We start from the raw sequence: 6955 nt of genomic DNA, 5'->3' as shown, positions 1-6955 counted from the left end.
GATTGTGGGAAGAGGCATGAAGAGGCTTGACAGCCTTCTCTCCGTTGAGGGAGTGTAGAAAGAGACAGAAGAGCTCAAATAAACAGTCTTTATATTGGCCCGGTGACCTCACAGGTCATGGGGTCCAGAGTGACCAATGGGAGTTGAAACCTGTGTCCCTGGGGGGGGTTTCACCCTCTGTGTGAAGTTGATGCCCTCTGGGAGACTGAGTTCCTTGCTCTGGTTTTTGATGGCCCCTGGGAGACTGAGTCCTGGGGGGACATGCGGCTTCAGGTTTTGATGGCACATGTAGGCCGAAGTGTGGTTTCACACAAAACCATGGCCCAACAGGGGTCACCAACTTTTGTCGTGTTCTTTTATCCCGAGATATGTGAAGAGCCGGTCTCGGTTTGGTTCAACAAGTATTTATTCAGAAGCAATGAAAAGGTACAGCATAGCTATGTGCACATATCTATGGGCACTCAATACACAGCCTCGGCTAACTCAGTAGCACGGGGTAGTCAAGAGTCGCCCCGAACGGACGGCAGGTGCAATATTTATAATAGTAGGTAGAACTTCATTGGTCAATAACGAGGGGGAGTCACCGGGGTTTTAGCCCTGCCTCTCCCTTGCTGGTGCACAGGCGTGGTCCCAGCATCCTGGAACTGGAATCCACCAATGATGAGGAGCCGCTCCCAGGTTCGTCCCTCCTTTGATAGTAGCTGGGCAAATCTTCACATTCTGACAGTGTTTGGTTTTGTGTATTAAAAACAAGCCTTTATCCGGCTGAAGCTTTGTGAGTCTTCAGTAGTTTTGCAGATACAGTGTTGTTTGTTCATTGGAGTGAGAAACATTGTGTTTCTGCTATATCGGCTGTATGTTCTGTGTGCGTAAGCATGCGTATTTATCAGACAAGACAACGCCTTTCCTATCTGCTCTTCAGAAGCTGGGGCAGCTGCTTGATTTCTTTCTAAGGCATAGGTCACAGTGTCTTAATGAGCACAGTGCATTCATGTATGTGTGATGTTGAATAAAGCTAAAGGAATACTGTAATATATATAAAGGTTTATGTATGAGAACAAGTTTAAGTACAGTGTTATTGTATGCCATGGATTACAGTCTTAACAGTACCATCTCACCAAAGTCACACAGTGCAAGAACTGGCGATTTGAGCGTAGAGTGAGTATGAAAGTGAACAATCAAAATTATCTTTTGGTCAAAGAGCTGAAATGTATTCTTCTAAAATTAAGATGTGACTTACCTGAATCTTGTTAATGTAGCTGATTTTAAGGTTGGGATGTGCTCCCTACTTTGCTTTTGAATCTGTTTGAAACAGTGACAAAGTCTGCTTGAATATAATTCTACAATATATTGACAACACTTAATGAAAACAATGACTTACAGTGGCATTAACATCTTGATAAACTGTATTGCTGGGGTTGTTGTAGGCAGGATCGTAGTCCAGGTTCATGACAAATGACAACTTCCTCTCGACATTTGGCTCTTGACAAAGAAACAATTCCATAAACATACACAACTTTACTGGCTGCATTATATGTATAATACCGCTTGTTGTTGTTGTCAGCAAGCATTTCCATCGATGAATACACAGATCAATAAATATTTTCTTGTTTTAATTTCCAGTAAGTGTCTTCAAGAACTAAAATATCCTCTGAACATGCAAAACAAAAGAAAGTGTTTCTCATACCAGATGTTGGGGTTGGGGTTGGACATGGAGCGATACCTGCATGAGACATTAAATAACTTCAACACAGTTTTCTGACACAAAAAACAATATACTTTTAATTATGATTAACATCAAATCACCTTAACCCTCGTGTTGTTCCTGGGTCGGATTGACCCAGAGTGTGTGTGTGTCTGTGCGTGTGATCATCCGCAAGCCCTGGCCGGTCAGGGTTAGGGTTAGGGTGACCCAAGGATTGTCATTATCCAATTCTCCTGGGGTCATTGAGACCAATGGATTGTCATTCTCGATTCTCCTGGGGGTCATTTAGACCCACAGCTGATTACAATTGTAATCTCCGGGGGTCAATTAGACCCACAGAGAAGCCGGTGTGTTTTCAACAATCCTCTGAACCCGAAGACGACGCGGAAGAGCAAGACCGAGAAGCGGACGGAGAAGCGGACGGAGAAGCAGGCCGAGAAGCAGATGGAGAAGCAGACGGAGAAGCAGACCGAGAAGAAACCCGAGAAGAAGACCAAGACGACGACGAAGACGGCGACGAAGACGGCGACGAAGACGGCGACGAAGAATACGACCCAGTGTGTGATGCTGCTGCAGATTCGTCATCGTGCTCATCCTTGGAAGAAGAAGAAGAAGAAGAAGAAGAAGAAGAAGAAGAAGAAGAAGAAGAAGAAGAAGAAGAAGAAGAAGAAGGACAAGACCACGGCACCACCACCACCACCACCGGACTCGTGGAAAGAGAGACCTTCCTGTGAAGAAACGGAGAAATAACATGGTCCTCGAGGGCGTATGACCGAGAGGAGGGCCACTGCTCCTCCTCCTCCTCCTCCTCTGCTGTGGCTCAAAGCGCAGCCGCTAGGACCATCGGGGTCCCCCCAGGCCCCACGACGCACGCGACGTCCTGCGCCCGTGACCTAGCCTTGACGTTCCGCCTGTTCGTCACGCCGACGGTAGAGATTACGACTGGAAAGGGATGGACGAGACCGACCTGCGCACCTACATAGGGCTGCTGATCTTAGCGGGCATGTACAGGTCCCGGGGCGAGCCGCCGCCAGCCTGTGGGACGCCGAGAGCGGCCGGGCGATATTTCGTGCCACGATGCCGCTCAAAGTCTTTCACACGTACTCCAGACTGCTGCGCTTCGACGACCACTTCGACGAGACACGCGAGACGCGCCACGGACAAATTGACGGCCGTGCGAGAGGTCTGGGACGCGTGGGTGGCACGGCTGCCGCGCCTCTACAACCGGGGGCCCGAAGTGACCGTGGACGAGCAACTGGTTCTGTTCAGAGGTTATTCTTTTTTTCAGTTTTTTAAAATATTATTATTATGTTAGTAGGTAGAACTTCATTGGTCAATAATGAGTTGTCCTTTCCGACAGTATACGCCCAGCAAGCCGGCGGGATCAAGTCGTGGGTGGCCTGCGACGCAAAATCCAGCTACGCTTGGAAGATGCAAGTCTACACCGGAAAGCCGAGCGGCGGACGCCCAGAATGGAACCAGGGGTTGTGGGTGCTGCTCGATGTCACGGAGGGACTGCACGGTGGCAACGTCACGTGCGACAATTACTTCACCTCCTACGAACTCGCGCGGCAGCTCCTGGAGAGGAAGATCACCGTGGTCGGCACGGTTCGGAAGAACAAGCCCGAGCTCCCGACCGGGCTGCTCGCGGTCAAGGGAAGAGAGGTGTTCTCATCCAGGTTCGCATTTATGCCCACCGCCACTCTGGTGTCCTACATCCCAAAGAAAACCAGGAACGTGGTGCTCCTGAGCATGCGGCACACGGAGGCCGACGTCAGCGACCACGAGGACGGGAAACCGGTCATCGTCCTGGACTACAACCGCAACAAAGGAGGCGTGGACAACCTAGACAAGGTGATCGGAACGTACAGCTGCAGGAGGATGACCGCGCGCGGGCCCCTGGTCGTCTTCCACAACATCCTCGACGTCTCTTCCTACAACGCCTTCGTGATATGGAGAGAGATCAACCCCGACTGGATGCCGGGCAAGCGGAACAAGTGGAGGGTGTTCCTCAAGCAGCTGGGAAAGGCTCTCGTGACTCCGTTCATCACACGAAGGTAGCGCATCCCCTGCACGGAAGCGTCCGCCGCGGTTGTGTCTCCTCTTGAGCACAACGCATGATGGTGTACATTGCTCGGTCACTGACCATTGGTTGTGCATTACAGACCATGCACTATGGGATACAATGAGTGCACCATATAGGGTATACAATTATTCACAAAAAAACAATATATACATACAAAACTCTATAATTGACCTTTTAGTGATTATTGAGTGATTTCTGACACAGCCCATGTTTATGTTAGTGCAGAGAATGTGAGAACAGACTCAGAGACTTCAAAACTTCCACCTAGGGAGTGACTTTGTCTCTCTGCTCAGGATGCCATTACTCCATAGAATATAGTTGTTGGCTGCTTTATTATTGTTAAAATCATGTATGTTTAACTTTGAGGGTGTCAGTGACAAGGTTACTCTCCCCTAACAGGGATGGAGCACAATTTCAAAAAGTATGAGGATGACTTCATCACAGATCTGAACACGCCATACGATTACGAGTCCGTCATGCACTACAGGCCACTGTCTTTCAACAAGAACGAGAGCGTACCCACCATCACCACCACCATACCGTACGTTAACGCCGTCATTGGCCAGCGGCTGGACTTCAGTGCTGTTGACATCACCAGGCTCAACCGCATGTACGACTGTGGTGAGTGTCTCCTCACTGCTGGTTCAGTGGTGTTTTAAAATATTTGCATCATTGCTTAAAAATTAAAGTCACAGGATATTTACCCGGTGACCATGGAAACACTTTAGCTCTGTGGCTTCCTGGTTTGTATTGGTGCTGCTGGAACTAATTTACATTTACATTCTTATTTTGCACCAATCAATATTTTTGGATTAATGATCGATGAAATGTAAAATATGAAAAGGAGATCAGCACCTGCAACTCTTGTGAATGTCTATGTCACACTGCACTGCCCCGCCCCCCAATGACTGCTCCAGAGCACTGGTCACCTGATTAGATGTATTTATATTGAATGTATGATGTGTCAAAATCGCACTAATAAAATACTGTAAAAAAACAATTCCAAACTATATTATCAATAAAGTACATCTAGTATATGTACATTGCTGATCATTATAGCCAATGTAGCCACATCACTCCACTTTTTATATTGAATAATAAGTTACTGGGATACTGTTGTTTTAATTTACAGCTAGATCCACATGCACAAAATGCTTAACCAGCGTAGGTTGACTGTTGATAATCTTTCTGTTGCAGCCAACACACACACACTCCTGGACCAGTGCTCGTTTGAGCTCATCAACATCTGTGGAATGATCCAGAATGAGGACGAGAACGCAGACTGGGTGCAGACGCTGAGCAGTCCAGCCGACTCTGATCACACCCTGGCAGGGCGCTGCAGAGGTGCTAAGCATATTTACTGTCTCCTAAACAAAGTCATATCAGACATGAAGCTGAATAAACATAATGTAATGAAATAAACTGTGACAAACTGTGCCCGAAAGTGTCCCACACATATGAATAGCAAACATACATTTTCTTATATGTATAGGCGCCTATATTCTGAAAAGCCCATATGTTAAAACTGAAAACATTTCATTTAAGTTCCCCAGTGAGCCATGCGATGTGAGGGCACAGCAGGGGATCCCTGTCCAGACGACAGACAGACGAAAAAATGAAAAAAGGGCAAAAAGAAAACAAATATCTCCCGTTGAAAAAGCGATGTCATAAACGTAGAAGACACTGATGATGTCAAGAGAGTTTGTGGTGATAAGAGCTGACGCTGTAAATCACGTGATCTCCACAGTGGAGGTAATACGTGACTTTCTGCCTCTGTCTGCTCCACCTCTCGCCTGAATAATGCAGAGGATTTGTTGCTGTTGTGAATGTGTCTGTGCAGAAAACCTCCCGCTGTGTTGTGCATGTGTGAAAGGCTCCGTAGCCAATTCTCTGGCACAACTGATGTTAAACAGACATAACTAAAATAAAATAAACTAAATCAAACTAAACTAATTAAACTAAACTAAACAGTCATTTGTACCAGTTAAAGAAACTTCAGCCCATTTTAAATCAGAAAAAACATCCAACTATAGTTCAGACCAACTATCATTGATAAACTGTATGAATGGAAAACTAGTAAATGAAAGTTGTATTATAATAATGTAAAATATGTCTTCATAGGATAACTTACAATTATATTATATTAGACTAATCTTCATCCACTGTCCCTAACTTGAAGCATTTATATGACATTTAAGGCTCATTAACAAAACCTGTACTGATAACCACTTCTTTCTTTTAGATTCTGGCTACTTCATGAAGTTTGACACAGCTTCAGGTGTGATTGGCAACAGTGCCTTGCTTGAGTCCCGTATCCTCTACCCCAAAAGAGACGAACAGTGCCTGCAGTTCTTCTACAAGATGAGCGGACGGGCTGGGGACATACTGGTGATATGGATCAGGACTGATGATGGGACAGAGACCCTGCCTATCCAGACTACATTGGCATGACCTTGCACCTCTGCAGCAGAGAAAATGATGGGGTGATGCAGTGGCCAGCGGCAAACAGGCAGGCGACCATCGTTGCCATGGATCAGGATCCTGATGTCAAACTGAGGATGTCCTCAACAAGAAGCTTCACCACAGGTAGGCCGACATCACAGGCAGCGGAGACACGGAAAGTTCACAAGCAGTGATAGTTTCGGCTCATGATTTTCTGCTTCATCCCAAAACAATGGAAGCGAATGGAATTCAGTTCGTTGAATTCCCAACATTTGAAAATGACAACATTTCTTTTCAGAAACTGTCAAATGTTTTGCCTTTGAAATGAGCTGTTCTGCCCACATGTGATTTTACATAAACTAATAATAACAACACTAATAATAATAATAATAATAATAATAATAATAATAATAATAATAATACAAATAATAATAGTTAAAGTACTGTAGTTGTACAAGTGTATGTAGGCAACTGGACTTGCTTGTGTTTCTTGAAGACAATTCACCTATCATCCAAAAAGGCTTCTTCAGTTCTAAGGTTTCAGAGCAAATCAAAATAAGCAGGTCGTATTATCAAGATTGTACTTGTACATTATCACTGGTCCTCACCTGTGGACACAAACAGCAGGGACTTTCCCCTCTTAATATTTAGTTCAGCTCCATCTGCATCTGTCAAATGACAAATCTCTAGTCAACCTAACGTAGATGATGCAGATTCAGCTG

At 45.6% G+C, this 6955-nt stretch overlaps 1 pseudogene; it reads left to right on the top strand.

The window, feature by feature from the left end:
• Positions 1–2782: 2782 nt before the first annotated feature.
• LOC124851208 overlaps positions 2783–6955 on the top strand; it is an 8517-nt pseudogene continuing 4344 nt past the window's right edge.

Source organism: Hippoglossus stenolepis, chromosome 20, assembly GCF_022539355.2.
Source record: "Hippoglossus stenolepis isolate QCI-W04-F060 chromosome 20, HSTE1.2, whole genome shotgun sequence".
Taxonomy (NCBI): domain Eukaryota; kingdom Metazoa; phylum Chordata; class Actinopteri; order Pleuronectiformes; family Pleuronectidae; genus Hippoglossus; species Hippoglossus stenolepis.
This window is presented reverse-complemented; position numbering and strand designations above follow the sequence as displayed.